Source organism: Colobus angolensis, unplaced genomic scaffold (genome assembly GCF_000951035.1).
Source record: "Colobus angolensis palliatus isolate OR3802 unplaced genomic scaffold, Cang.pa_1.0 Scaffold188, whole genome shotgun sequence".
Lineage (NCBI taxonomy): Eukaryota > Metazoa > Chordata > Mammalia > Primates > Cercopithecidae > Colobus > Colobus angolensis.
Window position 1 is genome coordinate 2,666,751 of NW_012115021.1, and position 24,009 is coordinate 2,690,759.

The following is a 24,009-nucleotide window of genomic DNA, read 5'->3' on the forward strand; positions in this document are numbered from 1 at the left end:
AAAAAAAAAAAAAAAAAACCACTTGAGGACTATTATAAATAGTGATACAATAAATAGTGATACAATAGTATCATTTCCACGCAATGACATTAAATCATTTTCAAAGTGCTTTCATGTTTATCATTTTACTGACTGGACATCACAACCACCCAGTGAATTCACAAACCAGAGAACTGTACACTTGAGGAGAAACACAGAAAAAGAATATCTAAGCCTGGGCAACATGGCAAAACCCATCTCTACTAAAAATACAAAATTAGCCAGGCGTGGGGGCGCGTGCCTGTAATCCCAGCTACTTGGGAGGCTGAGCTGGGAGAATCGCTTGAATGCGATTCTCAGAGATCACACCACTGCATTCCAGCCTGGGCAACAGAGTGAGGCTGTCTCAAACAACAACAACAACAACAACAACTAAATGCAGTGTTCCATGTGGACAGTGAAAGAGATATGTTAATACTACTTACTACCTGCAATAAGTTCATGGATGTCCTACTTCAAATCCTAATCAGGGGTCTTACCAGTTTTACTAAAAGACCGTATTTCACTATCTAAGACAACAAACTACAGACAGCTAAATACAGAGTAAACTCTGAGACAGTAATCACTTATTCTATTAAAGTTTGTATATTTGCAAATTCATCTACCTAAAGTTTTCCCCTTGAGTCTGAGCCTAATTATAATTGATTTTCCCTACTTTACTAGAGATTAGAATGAAAAATCTATTAACACAATCATCCTTAGAGTGCAACAAATTGAGCCATTCACCCTAGACCCAAACTTGGGAAGCCCTTTGCAGTTGTTACAGAAACCAGAAAAGTAGTCTTGCAAAGAATCAGCACAAGGGCAAAAAGTTAAATCAGTATCAACACATATACCTTCCCTCAATGCCTTTTTATTAAGTATAAAACAGTGTGGGTTATCTCTCTTCTGACTTCCAATGTCCTCCCTACCAACCATTAAATGTTAACACTTATTTTTGCCAGATAAAATATAAAAGGGGGCCGGGCATGGTGGCTCATGCCTATAATCCCAGCACTGTGGGAGGCCGAGGCAGGTGGATCGTTTTGAGCTCAGGAGTTTGAGACCAGCCTGGGCAACACGGCAAAACTCCACCTCTACAAAAAATTACAAAAATTAGCAGGACATGGTGGCGCACACCTGTAGTCCCAGCTACTCAGGAGGCTGAGGCTGGAGAATTGCTTCAATCAGGGAGGCAAGGCTGCAGGGAGCCAAGATCATGCTACTGCACTCTAGCCTGGGCAATAGAGTGAGAACCTGTCTCAAAAAAATTAATCAATTAAATTAAACATAAAAGGGGTTGAATAAAACTATAAGAAGTAGAGATTTTGGCTGGGCACAGTGGCTCACGCCTATAAACCCAGCACTTTGGGAGGCCAAGGCAGGCGGATCACCTGAGGTCGGGAGTTCAAGACCAGCCTGACAAACACAGAGAAACTCTGTCTCTACTAAAAATACAAAAATTAGCCATGTATGGTGGCGGGTGCCTGTAATCCCAGCTACTCGGGAGGCTGAGGCAGGAGAATTGTTTGAATCCGGGAGACGGGGGTTGCAGTGAACCAAGATCTGCCATTGCACTCTAGCCTGGGCAACAAGAGCAAAACTCCAGCTCAAAAAAAAAAAGAAAGAAAAAGAAGAAGTAGAAGTAAGATTTAGGTAGGGGCTTAATATACAACTTATAAAAGAACATTCATTCATTCAACAAGTATTTATTCTACAACTACCAAGGTTGGAAATAATAATGGTTAGCGTTCTTCTACACCCCAATATACCCTATTTTTACTCCTGCCACCCGCCACCCTTCAGGGCCCCTATCTATAAAATGGAACTAATAACTACTCTCACAGAGGTGTAATGGATTCAATGTGGCAACCAAACTTTAAAGTGTTCTGTGCTCAAATAAAGTAATATTAGAAGACTGAAAAGTTTTCACAACAGCATGTTTAAAAAAAAAAAAAAAAAAAAAAAAAGGCTGGGCACAGTGGCTCACGCCTGTAATCCCAGTACTTTGAGAGGCTGAGGCAGGCAGATCACCTGAGGTCAGGAGTTTGAGACCAGCCTGGCCAACATGGTCAAACTCCATCTCTACTAAAAATATAAGAAAACACTGGGCATGGTGGCAGGTGCCTATAATTCCAGCTACTTGGGAGGCTGAGGCAGGAGAATTGCTTGAAACCGGGAGGCAGAGGTTGCCGTGAGCCAGGACTGCACCATTGCACTCCAGCCTGAGTAACAAGAGCAAAACTCTGTCTCAAAAAAAAAAAAAAAGCCTCAAAATGTAACTATATATACAGTATGCTAATATTTATCCCTGGACAGGAAGCAGTCTAAAACATCTCTGTATCCCTCAAGGTATTTGGCATATTGCCCTTCATCGAACAAGGGTTCAGTGAAAACAACTTTTTGTCTAATGTATGGAGTACTGTAGTCATTTTAGTAATCTGGCAAAGAAGAATGAGTAACAGGAACTAGTATTTACTGCTGCCTGTTATGTACCAAGTACTGTGTTGGGCACTTCACCTATGTTATTTAGTTTAATTTTCACAGTCACTGTATGAGGTACATATTAACCAAAAAATCAGGAGTGGGTTTTCATTTTCCAAGAATCAGAACATAATAAATCTAGACTAAAAACTGAGCAACATATCTTACATTTGGCAGCATTTGCTTATTTCACATCAAAAGAATTAAGGGGGCCGGGTACAGTGGTTCACGCCTGTAATCCCAGCATTTTGGGAGGCCGAGGCAGGCGGATCATGAGGTCAAGAGATCGAGACCATCCTGGCCAACATGGTGAAACCCCGACTCTACTAAAAATACAAAAATTAGCTGGGCATGGTGGCGTGCACCTATAATCCCAGCTACTCGGGAGGCTGAGGCACAGAATTGCTTGAACCTGGGAAGCAGAGGTTGCAGTGAGCCGAGATCGTGCCACTGCACTCCAGCCTGGGCAACAGAGTGAGACTTTGTCTAAAAAATTAATTAATTAATTAAAAAAAATAAAAGAGGTTCTCCCTCAAAAGATACATTTTTCCAGAAGAACACCTGAAAGGTAATAAAATAGAGGAAGTAGGGACTGAGGAAAGAAATGGTTAGTAGTAAGCTACATAACTGAAGAGCTGTGAAACACCCTTGCCAATGTCCCCTCTCTACCTTCTTTCAACAAGACTAATGCAGCATTTACCAAGCCCTGGCTCTCTGAAATAATTCAGACATCCTTACTCCTCATGATGTTGAGGCCACAGAAGTGGGGCAAGGTGCCAATTAACTGTAGCTTCCGTGAGGAATAGGGAATCTTACCACTCAGAAGGCAAGCAATCCACATATTCAATAGAAAAATACTGCATTCCAGGCAAAAGACATAAAGACATCAAGTTTGAAACAAAACTGTATAGGAAGCTATACATGCCGGAGCATAGCGTTTGAAGCAGGAGAGAGACGATGTGAGGTTGGAGAGGTGGGTGGGCAGAGACTATATCAAGGAGAGCCTGATGGGCAAAACAAGGGAATTCAGTCTACTTTCTCTTTCTGTTACCAAGACAGCACCAGTACAGACTTTCAAGTAGGTGAGTGATATGATCTAAATCATATTTTATATCACACTGGCAACTGGAGATAAATATACAAACTGGACAAGACCCAACTATCTGTCTTGGGAGCCCAGGTGGATCTCAGAAAACTAAGTTTCAGCAAAAGCTGTACTTCACATTAGACATGCTGAGTGTAAGGTACCTATAGAATATTCACGTGTAGATTTCCAGCGGATTACAACGGACACTAAAGCCTGGAGGGAAAAGTCATAGAAGAATTTAAGCCGGGCATGGTGGCTCATGCCTGTAATACCAGTACTTCGGGAGGTCAAGGCAGTTGGATCGTTTGAACCCAGGAGTTCTGAGACCAGCCTGGGCAACACAGAGAAACCCCATCTCTACAGGGTGAGGATACAGTGAACTGTGATCATGCCACTGCACTCCAGCCAGGGCAACAGAGTGAGACCCTGTCTCAAAAAGAAAAAAAAAAGAATTTAGAAATTTAGAAAAACATCTGTATATAAGTGCAACTGAAATCCTTGGGGTAACTGAGGTACTTCATGGAGATAATGACCTATGATAATCCTTGGCTAAGAAGTCAAAACCAGGTAACAGCAGTGTGTAAGGAGTAAGTAGATCATCAAGAAGCCCACACGGGAGGGAGAGAAAGAAATACAAGAGAAGGACATGGAGAACAAGGATGACAATGGAATACACTGGTTCAAGGAGATAGTGATTAACAGTGTCAGGTGCAACAAAAATGTCAAGTAAAATTAGGAATAAATGAATTCACTAGATGCAGCACACAAGAGGTCACAAGCATTCTCAGCAAAAACAGTTTAAGCAGCGGTGGGGATGGGAAGCCAGAAAGCAACAGCTAAAATTTGAAAAGTGAATGAGAGACTACACGTAAATCGCTCTTTCAGAAGTTTCAACGAGAAGGGGGGAAGTTAGGTAGCTAGGAGAGGATTGGACATGTGGTTCAGGGAGGGTTTCCTAGGATGAGAATCTTAGGCATAAGATAACAGGCAGAGAAAAATGAAGGAGTCAAAAGTGAGACCCTGAGGATGCAGCAACATTACTCAACCCGGGCACTACTGACATTGTGGACCAGGTCATCCTTTGTCATGGGGCTGTCCTGTGCATTGCAGGATATCTAGATGCCTCTACCCATTAGATGCTAGCAGCACACACATCACCACCACCTCCCAATTTTGACAACTAAAAATGTCGGCAGATACTGCCAAATGTTCCCTGGAGGCAAAATCTTCACCCCTCCTCCCCAAGTGGACAGCCACTAGGAACAGAATGGGGAGAATGAAGGGGAATAACTGATGGGAAAAGACTGCCAAAGAAGCAGCAGTGAAGCCTAAGGCCCCTGGCAAAGGACTGCCTCAAACAGCAGAAGAAGCATCTCATCCTCTGAGATAGGAGAGGGCAACACTGGAGAGGGAGGGATGACAAACTGGTAGATGGAGCCAGAAGTTGAAGAAAATCAACCAGATGGCTCAAAGTTCTCAGTGAAGTGGAGGCAAGGTCATGTGCTGAGTATGAGTGGTGATAATTTAGTGGCAGATTTGAAAACAGTGGCTGGAGTTGTAACAACTGCTGGGGTCTGGTAGCTGGCAGGTCACACCAGGGAATACTGACTGAGGCTGGAAAATAGCATACTCCCTTCTTCACCGAGAATGTTAAAATGTATTATACCTTCCCACAGAAATCACATACTATATATTGATTACTGTTCCAAAGAACTCACAAGTCTATATGAATTTCAACTGCACAATGGAGAGAACAGACTCCTCAGGTTCACCTGGGAAACAAATCCATTTTTTAAATAACATAGTTCCCATCAGATAATGTGAACTGTGCTCTATACAATCAATGTTCAAATGAACTTTTGGTAAATAACCTGTTCAAGGTGGGGGTTGTCTGTGGTTATAACTACTTCCCAGTTCTTTTTTTTTTTTGAGACAGAGTTTCGTTCTTGTTGCCCAGGCTGGAGTGCAATGGCGCGGTCTCAGCTCACGGACTGTAATCTCTGCCTACCAGGTTCAAGCGATTCTCCTCAGTCTCCCAAGTAGCTGGGATTACAGGTGCCCGCCCACCATGCCTGGCTAATTTTTTGTATATGTGTATTTTTAGTAGAGACGGGGTTTCACCATGTTGGCCAGGCTGGTCTCAAACTCCTGACCTCAGGTGATCTGCCCGCCTCAGCCTCCCAAAGTGCTGGGATTACAAGCCTACTTCCTGGTTCTTAACTGGCAGAACTACCTCCTGACCAACAGTCAGGAAGAAAACAAGAATAGAAAGGAGTGGCTGCAAAGACAGAAAAATGTATTAAATGAAATTCTTCACATGATAAACACCTGCTCACCCCTGCCCTCTAAATCAAGGGCTGCAAATGCAAATGATTACAGGACCAGGAAACTGGAGAAGTTTCCTGTTTAGTCTGTTCTCACACTGCTTTAAAGATACTACCCAAGACTGGGTAATTTATTTTATAAAGGAAAGCGGTTTAACTGACCCCCAGTTCCGTATGGCTTGGGAGGCCTCAGGAAACTTACAATCATGGCAGAAGGGGAAGCAGGCACCTTCTCCACAAGGCAGCATGACACAGAGTGTAAAGGGGGAAGAGCCACTTATAAAATAATCAGATCTCATGAGAACTCACAGGAACAGCATGGCGGAAACGGCCCCCATGATCCAGTCACCTCCCACTAAATCCCTCCCCTCGACATGTGGGGATTACAATTCGAGATTAGATTTGGGTGAAGACACAGAGCCAAAATATATCAGTTGTCCGAAGCCCGGGCCTGGGAAAGAAGCTGGAGGTGAACCACTAGCACAAAGACAAAGACACAGACATAAAGGACTGCCCCTGAGTGAAAAAATAAAAAGAAAAGCTACAAACACCAGCCGAGGGCTATGCATAGAAAGTGACCCAAACAGGCTGGATGCAGTGGCTCATGCCTGTAATCCCAGCACTTTGGGAGGCCAAGGTGGGCGGATCCCTTGAGGTCAGGAGTCCGAGATCAGCCTGACCAACATGGTGAAACCCTGTCTCTACTAAAAATACAAAAATTAGCAGGGCGTGGTGGCATGCACCTGTAGTCCCAGCTACTCAGGAGGCTGAGGCAGGAGAATAGCTTGAACCCGGGAACCGGAGGATGCAGTGAGCCAAGATTGTGCCATTGCAGTGCAGCCTGGGCAACAGAGCAAGGCTCCATCTCAAAAAAAAAAAAAGTGACCCAAACAGAAGGGAAAACCCCAAGTCTGTTCTACACAAATATGGAGTCAAAATTTACACTACTTTGCAGGTGCTGGAGACCCATCTGAGAATAGACCAAAACCTCTCTAGACGCAGCGAACCCAAAGGGTCCCATCAGAGACAAATGCAAAATCAGACCAAAAGAGTATCCCACAACCCGGGCATAGGCAAACAATTCTCAAATTGTCAAATATTGCATACCACACGGAGAAACAGCAAAAATCTTGGAGGGAAGAAGGGAAGCCAAATGGGAGATTCCATTCCTCAAAAATTACAGCTAAGAAAATAATCCAAACAGGACTTAAACATAACTATATTTTAAAATGTCTCAAGAAAATGCCCTTGTTTTTCACAAAAGCAGATTTGAAAGAAAACTTAAAAACAGATTTGAAAGAAAATGTAACAGAAATTCTTAAATTTGAAAATATATTCAAGGTGGGGCACAGTGGCTCATGCCTGTACATCTCAGCACTTTGGGAGGCCGAGGTGGGAGGATCACTTGAGACCAGGAGTTCAACACCAACCTGGGCAACACAGCAAGACTCCATCTCTAAAACACGTATATACATGTTTATACACACATATATATTTGTATAAATATCAATATTTACATATTTGACTATTTATATATAGCCAAATGTTTTTAGTGAAACCCTCAATAAGTTAACAAATTAACTGCACAGTTAAAGAGGAAATCAGTGAATCATAGATGTCAAGAAAATACCCAGAAGAGAGAGAAATGTAAATTAAAGAAAACTTAAACAACATGAAGGATGTGATGAAAAATCCCAAAACATATCTAAATAATGGTTCCATAAATGGAAAATGGAGACAAAACTATTTTAAAAGATAATGGCTAAGATTTTCTCCCACAGCTGAAGACATCAGGGGTCCTCGGACTAATGGAATACATCAAATAAAAGCAGGATACATAAAACAAATCCACACCTAGAGATATTGCAAAAAAAAAAAAAAACCCTGAAGATCAAAAAAACAAGGAAATAAACAGCAACTCAAAAGTACTGTAAATAAAAAATAAATAAACAAACAAGGAAAAGATCTTAAAAGTAGCTCAAGAGGAGAGAGAATTACCTCCCCACAACGAAATTACAACTTCTCATTAGCAAATAAAAATAGGCCAGGTGCCAGTAGTTCACAGCTGTAATCCCAGATCTTTGGGAGGCTGAGGAGGATCACTTGAAGCCAGGAGTTCCAGACCAGCCTAAGCAATAAAATGAAACCCATCACCACCAAAAAATTAAAAATTAATGAGAGCTAAATGATAAGAACTTACGAATACAAGGAAACAACAGACACTGGGGTCTACCTGAGGGTGGAGGATGGGAGGAGGGAGAGGAGCAGAAAAAATGACTATTGGGTACTGGGTTTAATACCTGGGTGATGAAATAATATGTACAACAAACCCCTGTGACATGTGTTTACCTATGTAACAAAACTTCATATGTACCCCCAAACTTAAAATAAAAGTTAAAAAAAATTTACAAATTTGTCAAAACACAGGAGAATAACATCAAAGTACTCAGGGAAAGTAATTAACCCAAATTCTGGACCCAGCTCAACAATCATTCAAGAGAAAAAGTGAAGTACAGACACTTTCACAAACACCAAGACCAAGTTTACTATTAAAGGGTCCTTACCGAAATAATTATTTAAGAACATTTTTTAATAAAGAAGGAAGAAACTGAACCAAGAAGGAAGAAATAAGAGTGCAGCAAGAATGGTGACCAAAGAAACCTGAAAAACACATGAGTAAATATTCACTATTTTTATAGGTGTAAGGTGGCTTAAGTAAGGCAAAACTAACACATAAATAACATTAACATGGAAGAGGGGCTAACGGTTAAGGAGTAATTCATTCCAAACTCTTGGTCTTATTCAGGAGGACAGGAATAATAATTAAGCTTAGACTTAAGGAAACACTCATGTTAAAATTTTAAGAGTAACCAAATTTCTGGCTCAAACCTTGGAACAAGAGAACTACAATGAAAAAGAGCTGAACTAATTTCAAATTCAAGACTTTCTTTAAACTCAACAGAGCACTGGGCGCAGTGGCTCATGCCTGTAATCCCAACACTTTGGGAGGCCGAGGCAGGCGGAATCACGAGGTCAGGAGATCAAGACCATCCTGGCTAACACGGTGAAACCTCCTCTCTACTAAAAATACAAAAAAAGTAGCCAGGCATGGTGGCGGGCGCCTGTAGTCCCAGCTACTTGATTGGCGTGAACCCGGGAGGCGGAGCTTGCAGTGAGCCGAGATCGCACCACTGCACTTCAGCCTGGGTGAAAGAGCAAGACTCTGTCTCAAAAAAAAAAAAAAAAAAAAAACACCAATAGAGCAACCAGTTGGCTCAAAAACTAAGGAGCGTACCTGAAGGGAGAAAGGAGACGACCATATGCTCACCTCTCAGAGAGTACAGCTAGACACCAAAAAGAACGGGTAGAAGAGTCAGTAAATGGGTGAAATCTGATGTGGCTTGCTGAAAAGATAGCGTGAAACCACTGGGAGTCACAGAAATTGAGGATATGGTACCTCAACTTCCTGCAGGGCCTTCCTCCTCCAACCCCCTCACCCCACGCACTCAGAGCTCTAAAGAGCCCTGAGGTATGCTCATTGTGATGCAAACCTGGGGGTGGGCAGCAGCTAAGCCTGAGAGGCTGGACACTACCCTCAGATCACTCTACCCTATCTCCACTAGGGAAGACAAGCCTTCACTGTGACAGAAGGGACAATGGTTACTTCTACCCTTAAGACAACAGTGAAAAAGCAGAGAGGAGGGATGGGTGCCCAAGTCCTGGGAGAGGGATAGCATTCCACATTGAGCCCACTACAACAGCCAGGGAAGGGGCAAGATCCTGAAACTCAGGCCTGAAACTGAGGCTTAATCAAGAAGAGACCACATCCTACCACCCCTCCCCACCTCCAAGCAAACAAACCTCCAGGAACAGTAAGAGCAGAATATCACTGAGAAAGGGACAGGAGAAAATCAAGAGCATGTAAAGAGACCCTCACTAAAGCACGCTTTAAAGGAGAGACCTGAAATTTAGACTGGAACAGACACTGTTCTGGTAAACCAATTCCCACTCTGATCACAAAGTATCTCTAACAGAATTTGAAAATTGGGGTACACTAGGTTAACCATAACAACACAAAAAAGCTCAAATCCAGCCCAATGTAACAGTGAAAAAGAGGCCTAGCATGACTAACATCATTTTGCTTCTAAGCCCCCACCACCACCCAGTGATACCATCTAACTATGGGAGACATTCAGTCTATAGTTTATGGTTTAAAGCAAATAGTCCCTTCTGAAAACTAACCCCTGAAGAGATACGGGCAGTGTACACACAACAATGTTGTTAACGATTTCTTTTTTTTTCTTTTTTTTTTTTTTTTTGAGACAGGGTCTCACTCTGTCACCCAGGCTAGAGTGCAGTGGCACTATCATGGCTCACTGCAGCCTCGACCTCCTGGGCTCAGGTGATCCTCCCACCTCAGCCTCCTGAGTAGCTGGGACCACCGGTGTGTGCCAACACACTCGGCTAATTTTTGTATTTTTGATAGAGACGGTGTTTCACCATGTTGCCCAGGCTGGTCCTGAACTCCTAGGCTCAAGTTATCTGCCTGCCTCAGCCTCCCAAAGTGCTGGGATTACAGGAGTGAGCCACCATGCCCAGCCATGTTAAAGATTTACAGTATTGTGACCTGACCAAGGACAAAGAAGTTTCACAACCTCCACAGACCCTCACTGCCACCCAGATGTCTGTGGTCATCATAGTCACCTCTTGACCTCAATCTCCTCCTTCTTCTCTCTTCCTCTAACACAAAAGGAGGCTAAAATTCGTATTAACTTAAGATGGTTCTTTAGGACATTACTAGTCCACCATCTTCTCCGGTTGCTGGCTCCCCAAATAAAATTGCTTTCTTTGCCCCAACACCTTGTCTCTTAACTTATTGGCTGTCATGTGGTGAGTAGTACAACCTTGGACTTGACTACACCAATTCCTAAATAAACTAACTCAAATACCAGCACTAATGGCCTAGCAGAAGGAAAGACATACCCATTTATAGACATAAAGATTATATGGAGGCTGAAGTGGGTGGATCACCTGAGGTCAGGAGTTCGAGACCAATCTGACCAACACAGTGCAACTCCATCTCTACTAAAAATACAAAATTAGCTAGGTGTGGTGGCACATGCCTGTAATCCCAGCTAATTGGGAGGCTGAGGCAGGAGAATGGCTTTAACCCAGGAGGCGGAGATTGCAGTGAGCCAAGATAGTGCCACTGTGCTCCAGCCTGGGCAACAAGAGCAAAACTCTGTCTCAAAAACCACAACAACAACAACAACAAAAGATGATATGGTCAGGTGCAGTGGCTCACACCTACAATCCTACCACTTTGGGAGGCTAAGGCAAGAGAAGCCTGAAGATATGACTGAATTGCTGTGATCTCATGATAAAACATGAATGGACAAAGGAGTTGCTGCTTATGGAAGAACAAAGGAAGTGTTTTTCTGAGATGGAATCTACTTTAAACATTTTTGAAGCCTTAAACATTTTTGAAATGACTATTTCAAAAATAGACTATTCTATAAACTTAGTTGATAAAGCAGTAGCAGGCTTGGAGAAGTAGTTCTAATGCGGGTAAAATGCTATCAAACAGCATCGTATGCTACAGAGAAACCTACAATGAAAGGAAGAGTCAACAGATATGGCAAACTTCATTGTTGTCCTATTTTAAGAAACTGCCATAGATCCCCCAACCTTCAGCAACCACCACCCTGATCAGTCAGTCACCATCAATACTAAGGCAAAACCCACCACCAGCAAAAAGGTTATGGGTCACTGAAGGGTCAAATGATTGCCAGCATTTTTTGGCAATAAATTAAATTAAAGTATGTGCTTTTTTTTTTAGACATAATGCTATTGTACACTTAATAGACAACAGTATAGTGTAAACAAAGCTTTGTTTTTTTTTTTTTTGGAGACCAAGTCTCACTCTGTCGCCCAGACTGGAGTGGAGTGCAGTGGTGTGATCCCAGCTCACTGCAATCTCCACCTCCTGGCTTCAAGTGATTCTCCCGCCTCAGCCTCCTGACTAGCTGGGATTACAGGCGCGAGCCACCACACCCAGCTAATTTTGTATATTTAGTAGAGACAGAGTTTCACCATGTTAGCCAGGCTGATCTCGAACTCCCGACCTCTGGGATCTGCCTGCCTTGGTCTCCCAAAGTGCTGGGATTACGAGTGTGAGACACCACGCCCAGCCAACAAAGCTTTTATATGCACTGAGTAACCAAAAAATTTGTGTGACTTGCTTTACGGCAATATTTGCTTTATTGTGGTAGTCTAAAACAAAACTATCTCCAAAGTATGCCTGTACTGTACAACGTAGACACATGCACGCACGTGTGTGCGCACACACACACACACACACACACCTATTATGAAACAGAACTCAGCATTTCAATGAATTCATGCAATAAATCATGAAAAAAAACTCAGAGACATCACTCTGGTAGTTGTCATCTTTGGCTTCCCCTTCGTCTGCCATACTGTAAATGTTGGTAGAAAAGATTCTGGGGCCCCACAGAGAGCTATTAGCACCTACTCATTTATCAGTGTGGATCCAATTATAACAATTACACATCTTACACAGGTAACTAGACACAGGACAGGCATGTCTATAGGGTGAGCAGAGAGGAGGATCCACTAGATAGGCACCTGATATAGCAACCACTGCACAAGGAAGAAGATACAAACATGAGGAAATGGGTGGGGGGGGGGTGCAAAAAGGGGCACCTTTGATAAGGGAAGTGTTTATTGAGCACTTCCTACGTGTAAGGCAATGTGGTACCCACATACTGAGGGTATAACAGTCAACACTCCAAGCCTCCATGAAGTTTACAGTAGAAAAGATCCTGGGATGTAGCTACGGTACAAGCATCAAAGCAAAGCATGTAGTACATAAATAAACATTACTTCTTGCAATTCTCCCAGCTTTATATGCCCATCCTTAGCTCACACCTGCGATCCCAGCACTTTGGGAGGCCAAGGCAGGCAGATAATGAGGTCAGGAGTTCAAGACCAGCCTGGACAACCTGGTGAAACCCTGTCTCTGCTAAAAACACAAAAATTAGCCAGGCGTGGGGGCACATGCCTGTAATCCCAGCTACTTGGGAGACTGAGGCAAGAGAATTGCTTGAACCCAGGAGGCGGAGGTTGCAGTGAGCCGAGATCACGCCATTGCACTCCAGCATGGGGGACAGAGCAAGATTCTGTCTCAAAAAAGAAAAAAAAAAAAGAAAAGAAAAGAAAATAACTCACGGCAAAAGCAAACTCAATTCAAGGCTGAATCAATATGTAGATTTCAAAGGAAATACTTGAAGAAGGTGATGCTGCAGTTATTCTTTGTACATGTGGAGAGGAACAGTGGGCAATAGCATTGTATACAGACATGAGCTAACAACTTTACACCAAGAAAGACTTGAATGAATGCTCACGCAACCACCAAGGCAATCAAAAACTTAGCATGGCAAAGATTTCCCAAAAAGAATTCAGCATGTAGGGACATTTACTGTGGGAGAAAGAAACAAATCAGGATATAAAAAATAACACCTTTATAGCACTTATATATAAATAAGCCCACCTGAACATAAAATGTTTAACAGAGACCAATTTAATGTAAAAGATAAGGCCACAGAATGTGAACCAGATTTGAAAATGGTGCTCTTGATGAAGATTAGTGCTCCTATACAATAGTAACAAAATTTTCTAAAACCATTCTGGGTGCTTACATGTTATTTCATAAAATATGAAATAGCATAAATGCTGAGAAATATTAAACTAGATCTAAGACAATGTATTTGGAAGAACAAAAGAATAAAGCAAATTTAATGAAACATTTCGTTAAAACATTAAATACCTTGAGCAGATTAAAGGTGTCTGGAGGGGAAAAAACAGCCAAGAACTTTAAGTTTAAATATGGAAGAGAGTTAAAGCTGTTAGAAAAAATATTCTAATTCAGTTATAAATAGAAATGACATTCCTATATAAGGTTAACAGAACGGTGAGGGATAAAAGGTACTTTTAGAAAATTAAAGGGAATTTCTACAAAAACAATGAAAATAATACTGCAGACGACAATCAATCAAGAAAGGAGTTACAAAAATTTTAATGAAATGACAGAAGAATATTTTACCTTGCAGAGATTATGACCTTTCTGGTAAATTACCAAGGTTCCAGTGAACTAAAATTCTTGGGTTTTGTAGCATTTCATTTCATGTCACACCCCTGCTTAAAATCTTTAACCGTTTCCCAGGAGACTTAGGGCAAGTTCAAAAACCCAGCAAATGGCCTACTAAGCCTTTTCAAGACCTGGCCCCTGTTGCCAACTTCTGCTTCAATGCCTGTTTCTCTATTTTCTGGTCGTTGTAGATTTCTTTCAGTTTTTTTTTTTTTTTTTTTTTGAGTCAGAGTCTCACTGTCGCCCAGGCTGGCGTACAGTGGCATAATCACGGCTCACTGCAGCCTCAAACTCCTGGGCTCAAGCAATCCTCCCAGCTTACTCTCTGGGAGTAGCTAGGACTACAGGAACATACCACCACACTCAGCTAATTTTGCATTTTTGTAGAAATGGGGTTTTGCCATTTTGCCCAGGTTGGTCTCGAACTCCTGGGCTCAAGTGATCTGCCTGCCTCAGCCTCCCAAAGTGCTGGGATTACAGGCATGAGTCACCACGCCCGGCCCTCTTTCAGTTCTTTAAAAGGTTCTGTTGTGCAAAAACCCCAGCTCTCTCACCTTGCCTCATCACATTTGCACCTTCTGTCTGAAAAACTTATTTCCCCAACTAGACCAGGTCCTTCTCATTCTTCAGGTCTCACTTAAATGTTACTTCCTCAGAGTGACCTTCCCACCTCTTCCCCCAAGGACAGACTCTCCAGCCCTACCCTGTTACATACAGTTGACCCTTGAACAACACAGGTTTGAACTGCATGGATCCACTTATACCCAGATTTTTTTTCAATATTAATTACGCTGAGTGTGCCTGCCTCTCCTGCCTCCCCTTCCACCTTCTCTACCTCTTCCACCTCTGCCCCTGCTGAGACAGCAAGACAACCCCTCCTCTTCCTCCTCAGCCTACTCAATGTGAAGACAATGAGCACCTTTATAATGATCCACTTCCTCTTAATGGATAGTAAGTATCTTTTCTCTTCCTATGATTTTAATAACATTTTCTTCTCTGGCTTACGTTACTATAGGAATACACTACATAATACATATAACATACAAAACAACGTGTTAATTGACTATATTACCAGTAAGGCTTCCGGTCAACAGTATGTTATTTTAGTAAAGTTTTTAGGGGGTCAAAAGTTATACTTGGATTTTTGACTGCGTGAGGGTCAGCACCCCAACCCCCACGTTGTTCAAGGGTCAGGTATACTCCCATAGTGTTCTGTAGTTCTCCTCTGCCTCCATCTCAAGACTAAATTCTTTGGCCAGGCTTGGTGGCTCACACCTGTAATCCCAGCACTTTGGGAGGCCAAGGTGGGTGGATCCCTTGAGGTCAGGAGTTCGAAATCAGCCTGGCCAACATGGTGAAACCCCGTCTCTACTGAAAATACAAAAATCAGCCAGGTGTGGAGGCACGCACCTGTAGTCCCAGCTACTTGGGAGGCTGAAGCACAAAAATCGCTTGAACCCAGGAGGTGGCGGTGGCAGTGAGCCAAGATTGCACCACTGCACTCCAGCCTGGGCGACAGAGTGAGATTCTGTCTCAAAAAATAATTAATTATTTGAGGGTAGGGACTACTTATATCTTATTTATCACTCCATGTAGTCTCCAGCACAGTCTGGCACACAGTACATACTCATTAAGTAATATTTGTTAAATGAATGAAGGACAGATCCTCAGGATGTAGGACAGATTATTTGAGAAATAAATAATTGATAAAGTATAAAATACCTATTTGCACAAATTTAGCTTTTGTCTACCCCAACTATTTTCAGTAACTACAATTAAAATCAAACCTTTTCTTTTCATTTGCATTGCTAAACTTGAATTTACTGGTAATATTAGGAATAATGATTACTAGCAATTACAGTTAATATATCCCATAAGTGGCTGACAAACCTTGGTGGGGTGTGTGTCTAGGGGTGTGGATAAATTCTAGGATATGTCACATCTGACCCAGCCTCTGGTAATCTGTGAAGGATTCTACTCATAAGGAAGTTAGTTTCTAAAATCAGCAATGTCAGGGTAATCAGGTAAATCCAGGCAAGTTGTTCTTCAACTATTACTTACCACCTTTTTTATCTGCCATATCTTCCTCATGAGACTGTATATGTTTACTTTAATTATCAAAATACAATCTCATACTTCTAAGAACCTAATCTTTAAACATAACACAAAATCTTTTTCTTTCGAGATGGAGTCTCGCTCTGTGGCCCAGGCTGGAATACAGTGGCGCGGCCTTGGCTCACTGCAACCCCTGCCTCCCAGGTTCATAGGATTCTCCCGACTCAGCCTCCTGAGCAGCTGGGGTTACAGGTACGTCCCACCACACCCGGCTAATTTTTGTATTTTTTGTAGAGACAGGGTTTCACCTTGTTGCTCAGGCTGGTCTCGAACTTCTGACCTCAAGTGATCCGCCCACCTCGGCCCTCCCAAAGTGCTGGCATTACAGGCATGAGCCACCGCGCCTGGCCCATAATACAAAATCTAAAACTGATATCTAAAATTGCAACTTACCTAAAATAATGTAAGGTAAGTTTTTTAAACAATATATATTATTTATATATGCTTTGTTAATTTCCAGAAACCAAAGTTGTTCTTACTATCAAAATCAAGTTACACTGGCACTTCATGTTACCATTTGATAGAGTCCAAAAAAAAAAAAAAAAGCAAGCCTATGCCTATTTCGAACCAGTTATGATTGAACTGACAGTAAACTATTAATATCAGACCAGCACTGTGTGTCTAACCTGTTTGCCATTAAAAATCCAGACACAACCAACCACACAAAGAGTTATTGATTTACCTGCCTGGTACATATAAGGGTCACTTTCCATTGAGAAATGTTCACCTAAAAGCAAAGAAAATTAGATACAGTTTCCAAAACACTTTACTTCTAACCAAACCATGACATTCCTCTACTATATGTACCCAAAAACATAACATCCCTAAGCAGTGTCCGTCCACACAAGCAATACACCGACCAAAGGAGGAAACCTGCACAAGTGGGGATCAGCCTGTGCTGATGAGACTTCCCATTCCCAAGCTGGCCTTACTCCCCAGTCCACCCTAGAAGGTCACTAAGAAGAAAATGATGCAGGCAGGAAAAGGCAATTACGGTACCTTGCATGTTAAGCTGTTTGCAAATCCCATCACAATCCAGTCTGAAGTAGACGAAGTGTCTAAATATCTGAATTTGATGAAGCCTGCTCTACGACATGCGCATTAGGCACGGATCTGTCAAGGGGGATTAGAGGTCCAAACAATAAAATGCACAATGTTATTAGCTTAAAATCAAGAAAACCAATTGTTTCCCTGTGCTCTTACATTTGGAAGTAACTTTTTCTTGCACAATAATTATGTTACTTTTACCTTCATTTCTTTTCCCTGCATTCCCAACATATCACCAAGAATGTTGTATTTTATTTGTTGGTTTAAAAAAGATCAAATGAAAATAAAATTTAAGCCACAAACACAAGGTAATTTATACCATTTGCCATTATGATCCTTTAAATTTTGCTATGTATTATGCTTAGGCAAGAATTTTTGAAATACAAAAAGCATTAATAAATGATAATATGTGTGAATTTTTTTTTTGAAACGGAGTCTCGCTCTCGTTGCCCAGGCTGGAGTCTAACGGTGCCATCTTGGCTTACCGCAACCTCCACCTCCCAGGTTCAAGCAATTCTCCTGCCTCAGGCTCCCGAGGAGCTGGGATTACAGGCATGCGCCACCACACTCGGCTAATTTTGTATTTTTAGTAGAGACGGTTTCTCCATGTTGCTCAGGCTGGTCTCGAACTCCCGACCTCAGGTGATCCGTCTGCCTCGGCCTCCCAAAGTGCTGGAATTACAGGCCAGCCACCACGCCCAGCTGAGAAGTATATATATATATATATTCTTTTTTTTGAGACAGGGTTTCACTCCTGTTGCCCAGGCTGGAGTGAATGGTACGATCTTGGCTCATTGCAACCTCTGCCTCCCAGGCTCAAGCCATTCTCCCACCTCAGCCTCCCGGGAGGCTGGGACTACAGGTGTACACCACTGCACTCAACTGAGTGTTTTTTGTAGAGACGGGGTTTCACCATGTTGGCCAGGCTGGTCTCAAACTCCTGACCTCAAATGAACTGCCTGCCTTGGCCTCCCAAAGTGCTGGGATAACAGGCGTGAGCCACCCACACCTGGCCTCCAGAAGATATTTTTTAAGGACATCTTTTAGGCCAGGCACACTGGTTCATGCCTGTAATCCCAGCACTTTGGGAGGCCAAAGTAGGGGAATGGCTTGAGCCCCGGAGTTCAAGACCAGCCTGAACAAAACTGTGAGAACCCATCTCTACAAAATACAAAAAAATTAGCCAGGCATAGCGGCCTGCGCCTGTAGTCCCAGCTACTCAGGAAGCTGAGGTGGGAGGATCACTTGAGCCTGGGGAGGCAGAGGCTGCAGTGAGCCATGATCACACCACTGCACTCTAGCCTGGGTGACAGACTTGCGACCCTGTCTCAAAAAAAAAAAGACATCTTTTAAGATCTACATGATTTCATTTGTCAATGTCTGATGATAAAGAGATCTAGGTTGGCTAGGCACAGTAGCTTACACCTGTAATCCCAGCACTTTGGGAGGCCGAGGCAGGCAGATCACCTGAGGTCAGGGGTTCAAGACCAGCCTGGCCAACATGGTGAAATCCTGTCTCTACAAAAAACACAAAAATTAGCCAGGCATGGTGGCACATGCCTGTAATCCCAGGTACTTTGGAGACTGAGGCAGGAGAATCGCTTGAACCCAGGAAGCAGAGGTTACAGTGAGCCGAGATCACGCCACTGCCCTCCGGCCTGGGTGACAGTGAGATTCCATCTTAAAAAAAAGAAAGAAAGAAAGAAGGCCGGGCGCGGTGGCTCAAGCCTGTAATCCCAGCACTGTGGGAGGCCGAGACGGGCGGATCACGAGGTCAGGAGATCGAGACCATCCTGGCTAACACGGTGAAACCCCGTCTCTACTAAAAAATACAAAAAAAATCTAGCCGGGCGAGGTGGCGGGCGCCTGTAGTCCCAGCTACTCCGGAGGCTGAGGCAGGAGAATGGCGTGAACCCGGGAGGCGGAGCTTGCAGTGAGCTGAGATCCGGCCACTGCACTCCAGCCCGGGCGACAGAGTGAGACTCCGTCTCAAAAAAAAAAAAATAAAAAAAGAAAGAAAGAAATTAGTCAGGCGCAGTGGCGTATGCCAGTAGCTCCAGCTACTCAAGAGGCTGAGGTGGGAGGATCGCTCAAGTCTGGGAGGTGGAGGTTGCAGTGAGGTTAGATCACAGCACTGCACTCCAGCCTGGGCAACAGAGTGAGACCCTGTCTCAAAAAAAAAAAAGAAAAGTGGTCTAGGTGAAGCAAGTAAATAAGGTTAAAAAAACTAATGGACAGGAGAGAATTTTGGGGGTGATGGAAATGTCCTAAAACTGGACTGTAATGATAGCTACGCCAACTCCATAAATTCACTTAAAAATAATGGAATCATACACTAAAAAGATGAGTTTTATGGTATGTAAAGTACACCTCCATTACGTTATAAAGAAATCAACAAAATTTTGTAATCCCAGCACTTTAGGAGGCCAAGGCAGGCAGATCACAAGGTCAGGAGATCAAGACCATCCTGGCTAACACGGTGAAACCCTGTCCCTACTAAAAATACAAAAAAAAATTAGCCGGGCGTGGTGGCAGGCACCTGTAGTCCCAGCTACTCGGGAGGCTGAGGCAGGAGAATAGTGTGAACCTGGGAGGCAGAGCTTGCAGTGAGCCGAGACCGCACCACTGCACTCCACCCTGAGAGACAGAGCGAGACTCCATCTCAAAAAAAAAAAAAAAGAAATCAACAAATTAACGCACAGGTCCCATCTGTGTAGAAATATGGTCCTGCTTTGGCCAAGATTATTTCTGGCCCTGAGGCTCTACAGTATTCATCAGCACTTTCTAACTTTAATAAGTAACAAAAGTGATTTTAATCGATTACAGAAAAAGATGCTAAGTCCTCTTTTTTCCTAACATGGACTTTTAAGTGTTCTTTTAGGGTACATAACTGTTTAGTTCTCTTAATGATAGGTCTTATTTAAAAAAAAAAAATCACGGTCAGGTGTGGTGGCTCACGCCTGTAGTCCCAACACTTTGGGAGGCCGAGGCAGGAGGATCACCTGAGGTCAGGAGTTCGAGACCACTTGGCCAATATGGTGAAACCCCATCTCTATTAAAAATGCAAAAAAAATTGCCGGGCATGGTGGCAGGCGCCTGTAATTCCAGCTACTCAGGAGGCTAAGGCAAGAGAATCACTTGAACCCAGGAGGCAGAGGTTGCGGTGAGCCGAGATCCCACCACTGCACTCCAGCCTGGGTGACAGAGCAGGACTCTGTCTCATTAAAAAAAAAAAAAAAAAAATTTAAAAATTAAAAAAAAATTTTAATCACAAGAAACTTTAAATAGCAGAAACTTCTACTTTCACATAGAAAAATTTTCAGAGTCCAACCTCTGTATTAGCACACAACAACGGGTGGGTGCGGTGGCTCATGCCTGTAATCCTAGCACTTTGGGAGGCTGAAGCGGGTGGACTACCTGAGCTCAGGAGTTCGAGATCAGCCTAAGCAACACGGTGAAACCCCTGTCTCTACTAAAATACAAAAAAAATTAGCTAGGCATGGCAGCATGCACCTGTAATCCCAGTTACTTGGGAGGCTGAGGCAGGAGAATCACTTGAACCCAGGAGGTGGAGGTTGCAGTGAGCAGAGATCATGCCATTGCACTCCAGCCTGGGCAACAGAGCGAGACTCCGTCTCAAAAAACACACATACACACAATAATAGTATACTTCTATAGACTTTACCTCCAGATTTTATTTCACTGGTCATAATTACACAAGAGGTGCCCATCTGCAAATTATAATGGCTGCCATTTTATTTCAAGGGTATATCTAAGCCACAAAATTGAATTCAAGGAGTCTCTTCGTAGCCTTTATTAGTGTAGCAAATTTAATCAAAGTCCATCAAAGGTTATAATGCAATATCCAGAAACATGAAATACCAAGTAGCTAATTAGAAACAACTACCTCATTTTTGGCATGATTATGTACAGCCTTCATTTATGAAGAAACATAACCTCGGTTAAAAAAGTCTGACCCTCTGGTTAGAAAAGTCTGCACTTCCAACTGTCCTATCCAGCAGTCCTGATGGATCTGAGTTCAGTCCCCCATGTGACTAAAGGTCCAGCAGCCTTGCCAATGTAGCCTGTGAACTCCAAGAAGCATATGCATACCTTCAGTACCACCCCAGGCATGATATACAGTAGGAACTCAAAATACCCTTGGGGTGGACCTGGCGGTAGCTCATGCCTGTAGTCCAAGCACTTTGGGAGGCCAAAGCGGGAGAGTCGCTTGACGCCAGGAGTTCAAGACCAGCCTGAGCAACATCATAAGACCTTGCCTCTATTAAAAATAAAGAAAAACTGGCCTGGTATGGGAGCACGTGCCTGTAGTCGCCAGCTACTAGGGAGGCTGAGGTGGGAGGATCGATTGAGTCTGCCAGGTTAAGGGTGCAGCAAGCTGTGATAACACCACTGCACTCCAGCCTGGGCAACAGAGTGAGACCCCGTGTCAAAAATAAATATGCTTGGGAAATCAGTTTCCTAAAGAGAAGCAGAAAGCATGGTTTTGAAGAGCACAGCTTCAAGTCAGACCAGTTCGGATGGCAATTTTGCTGCCTCTGATGACTAGCTGGGTAATCTCAGCAAAGTACTTTATTTCTCTGAGCCCATTTGACATGTATACAGGAGGTAAGAAGACCTACTTCATAGAGCTGTTGTGAGAACACACATGTATTCATGCAAATAAATTACTTGTCACAGTGTCTGGCATTCAGTACGGCTCAATAGATGGAGTATTATAATTATTACAGAGAAGACTGCCCAAAAGAGAGACCACACCCAAAACTTGACCCTGATTAGGATTATCTCAAACACAAATGTTTCTAAGAGCTTAATTCAAAGTATTGACAATCAGTTTCAAATACCTGAATGGGCTAGTTCCTTTTAACCTAATAAATAACTTTCTATTAATTCCCAAATCTGAAATGTTTAAATGTTATCAGTCTCTAGGTAGAAGGTCCTTACCCTCAGCTTTCACACCCACCGACAGAATTGCACCCAAGCTCGTATCTCAGTGTGAAGAAATGTACAAACTTGAATGAGAAATGAGGCCAGATCTTTGATTAATTCAGTAATCCATGCACTGCTCTACACACATAAAAAAAAATTCTAAAAACGATCAAAACCTAAAATCTGAACACTAAAATTGTGCGTCACCAACAAAAGATTTCTAACGTCAAGCTTGAGATTGAAAGCAAATTAGAAAAACCTCCAAATAGAAAGTTCAAATGTAGTCTTTTAATTGCATTATTGTCCTAAGTTGAAATGTAGTCCAACTGATGCCATGATCAGATAGATGATAAAGAATCTGTGAGATTCTATCTCCTCCTTTATCAAGAAATTTGATGTTGCCAAATTATTTGATGTTGGAAAAAAAAAAAACTTTAAAATCTAAAATTACCCAATTCTGAGCAAATAGATTTTTCTACTTAGAAAGCAACTTAATACTTCAAATTGTGCTGTTCTTGTACCAAAGTTAAGGGTTATCTACAAGATTTCCCTCACGTTTTAGATCTATGCATGTGAATTAATTTATTCCTAAATGCCTCATATTATTATTTGACATCAACTTATTACATGAAAAAGTCATATCCCCACAGTAACTGCCAAAAATCAGGCACTGTGTTAGAATACCTTCTAATATCTAGAGGAAATAAAGATCACCAGTTATCAAAACGGCAGGGGACAGAATGTGAAATTTTAACAGACATATTGAAGAAAACCTATTTTCCTTGCTCTCTTTACAAATTTCTCACAGCCAATTTCTCAGATAAAGCTAGATTTTCTTTTACAAAGTAAATTGAAATGAAAATCATAATGAAAGGTTAACTTTCTGCAAGAGAAGCCACTGTCATTTCCAACAATGCAGCTATTGTTAAGAGTCTCTCATAGATTCCTGGACACCGTGGTGAAACAAGGCTAGGGGTGATACTTAAAGGAATTTCTCCACCTCTGTCTTTCAATTTGTAATGTAACAATACTGTACCTTCAAAGTAGAAACACCATGTAAAATCTGGTTCCCGTTAACTGAAACTGCCTTAACCCCAAGCAGCATATTTGCAACCAAATACATCTGATTCGCAGTCAACCTTCTATTACCCATCTATGCGAGATGGCCCTGCCATTTCTTTCAATGGGAGCCGTTCCTTTTAAAACCCCAGGGGACACAATAGATGCCACACTCTGATTTAAATAATTCCAAGAAAATTACAATATAAACAAAAGCAGACTTAGGGAACTTGCATAAGTAAAAATCAAAAACCTAAGAAAACGGGGTAAAAAAATACCAACCACAAACCCCTAAATCATGAATAAATTTTAAGACTGAGCCAGGAATAGAGGAATACTCTCTGGACAAAGAATTCTATTTCAATTTTTTTTTTAAATATCAGATTTTGCTTTTAAAAAATTTAGGCTTAGGAAATATGCTAAACAACAAAACTGGAATACTCAACTGTTTGATATATATACATATAGCAAATTAATCGCTGCATTGTATTAAAAAGGCAAGACAATTCAAAGAGATTTGATACCCTCTCCAATTGAGGAACCCCCAGCTACTCTGAAATGGCAGACTATTTAACACTCTTGGAATGGTTAACTTTATTTAGAATGCCTCTTTTGGAGTTCTATTATTTAATACAGCCAAACGGAATTTTTCCCTAATTAGGTTTCCTTGTACTTGTGAAATGCTCACCATACAGTGCTGGCAGCATTAGCTCTACAGCTTCTCTCTTCTGGCTCCTTCCCCCCTCACCCACCCT

At 42.3% G+C, this 24,009-nt stretch overlaps 1 protein-coding gene across 2 annotated transcripts in view; it reads right to left on the bottom strand.

Moving 5' to 3' along the window:
* Window positions 1–24,009, bottom strand: part of CDKL5 (cyclin-dependent kinase-like 5) — a 228,076-nt gene that overhangs the window by 202,244 nt on the left and 1,823 nt on the right. The window contains exons 1-2 of one of the 2 annotated variants that reach the window (XM_011940217.1): window positions 9,371–9,444; window positions 9,209–9,257 (exon numbers count right to left, since the gene is read on the bottom strand). The exons of the other annotated variant lie outside the window; for it this stretch is intronic. The gene's annotated coding sequence lies outside the window, so the exon portion shown is untranslated. Of the gene's footprint in view, window positions 1–9,208; window positions 9,258–9,370; window positions 9,445–24,009 lie in introns of those variants that run through there. 2 annotated transcript variants of the gene reach the window in all.